Genomic DNA, 2518 nt, shown 5'->3' with positions numbered 1-2518 from the left:
GTCTCACCACACAGCCAATGGCGTGCAGGAAACCGTTTCTCGGCAGCCAATAGCAAGGCGGCAGAGGCGGGAATAAGCGACAACACTGACAAATCGATAATAATAATAATATGTAGTTTATATAACCTAGAATATTTATCTGAAACCTTTACATATATATATATGTATATATGTATACATATATATAGACATATCAGCCTTGATGCCCACTTTGAGATTGCTTTTAGCAATGAAAGTGCTCTATAAATGAAATGTATTATTACTATTATTATAATTATAATAATAATAATTATTATTATAATTACACATAATTTCAATTCAAATGAAGCCCAAGGTTCAACACGAATGTCTTGAGTATATAGTTTGTACTGTAAGTACTGTAATGACAAAGTTGGACGTTGTTGTTTGGTGATGATCACTTGGCAGTGTAGTGGCACAGCTGGGCCAGGTCAGATTTCGCAGTGGTGTTTCACTTCTCTTTTCGTATTAGATATTACTGTTTGCTCACCTATAAATACATTATTATACCAGAAATGGTATAAAAGGGGTTTCAGATGGTTTCTCCTGCATTTGGATAAAAATGGTTCAATGGTTTTAATAATGGTGTTACAGGTAGCTTTGATTGTAAAAAAAAAAAAAAATAAGATCCTCCTGTGTATCAGTTATGCATAAATAAATACTGCCAATTGTAAGTAAGGGATGCAGTAAAATGGAACCAGAGGCGGAGCTGGACTCTGTGAGGTGGCCTTCAAAGTAGCCTCTCTTGTATGCTGTTTATTCAACTTACTCACACAATCAATAACAGTTTGTTTTCAGGATTCCAGTTTGATTTTTCCTTTTGCCGTACAACACGGTCAATACCAGCTAATGAACACAGGCTGCAGGAACAAATGTAACAGGTGGTGGACACAAACTCGCACACGTCTCTCCACTCGTCGCTCCCCATCATGCTTTGTATTATTCCAAAGGAGAGAAGAAAAAATAAAGAGGGAAAATGTCTCCTCCGGTTGTTGCTGTCAGTGAGCACTTGCCCATCGATCTATGGTCACTCTCTGGAGTCTAATTTAAGACTTGAGGATTCTGCTATGAAAGGAAGAAAAATAGAACGTCAACGGTTGAAATAACAGGGAGGAAAACTATGTGTAAATTGGTCTGGCTTTTCATTAAAAAAAGCTTATCACCACCTTTATGTTTGCTTGTAATTTTTTATCAATAATTTCACTTTTGTTGTATGATCTTGTGCACTTTGGTTTTTCAAGTGCTTAATAACACAACATGGAAAATCTATGTATCTGCTATTGCAACTGTGCTCACTAGCTGAGTAAAAGTGTAGTTCATCACTTGAAAAAAAATGGATGTATATATATACATATAAATATACACATATCAACTTTATTAACCTTGCTTAGCATAAAAACTGGAAGCAGGAGAAAACAAAATCCTAGCGTCAGGGCATAGGCTGGTGGACATTTCTGCCTCCTCTTGCATAAAAATGAATAATGTTACAGTATGATAGAGGTGCTTTCAATATCTTATGCCAAATAATCATGGTCTATGACAAAAATGTCTGAACTTCCGATCCTCAAGCCCAAGTCATCAGTGCTCAAGTCCAAGTCGAGTCACGAGTTTGTCTCAAGTCCTAGTCTTGGATTCGAGTGCTACAACACTGCACTGTGAACAGCTTGGCACAGTGGTCGGTATCACGCAACTCTGAAAACCACAAATTGGGTTTTTTTCACATTTTACATGTTGATTAGTGAGCATGGTGTTCGTATTCTTTAAACTTTGTAAATAGCCAGTCTAGCCGTCTCCACCTGCAAATAAGAATGGCCTTTGTAAATGTTGAACAACTCCTTTGACTAGGTTTCACCTGAGAGAGGCTCTTAACTTCAGTGGGACCAACAGAGGTTAAATGCGTTTAATAAAGTCTTTGTCCTTGTCCAGTAGGATACAGCTGTACATCCTCACACCCAATCGATCCAGCCGCCCTCAATGTTAACTTTATTGACACCTTAACCCCTCGCTGTGGCCCGGATTTTTACCCCTTGCCTCCTGGCGTCTCCCCACCACTCCCCCTCAGTTGTCTCCTCTGTTTTCACTTGCCCTCCACCTCTCCTGCTCCGTTCTCTCTCTTCCCCACCTCTGACTCTGCCAGCTCTCATCCGGGGGTAATTGCTCGGTGAGTTCTGTGGGTTGCCTGCTGCATCACGCTCACGGTCTCCTCACCCTGCCTCTCACAGTCTGGGCTCGGTGACACCAATCTCGCTGAGGGCGCGACACCATTTTTTCGTAACCGGCCCTCGTGATGGAGATGGTATGATTGTCCTAATTAGGGGGGCGCGGATCGGGGCGACTGCGGCTCTGACCCACCCCGGCCTGAGTCCATATGGTGGGAGGCTGATAATGAGCCAGTTAATGTGCTGTGTCCGTTAGTAACAGCTACTCAGTATGGACATTGTGCCAAAGAGATAGAGGAGGTTTTTACTCTCCTTGCCCCCTTTTCCACCCCCTCCTCCAC

This window comes from Scophthalmus maximus, chromosome 10 (genome assembly GCF_022379125.1).
Source record: "Scophthalmus maximus strain ysfricsl-2021 chromosome 10, ASM2237912v1, whole genome shotgun sequence".
Lineage (NCBI taxonomy): Eukaryota > Metazoa > Chordata > Actinopteri > Pleuronectiformes > Scophthalmidae > Scophthalmus > Scophthalmus maximus.
This window is presented reverse-complemented; position numbering follows the sequence as displayed.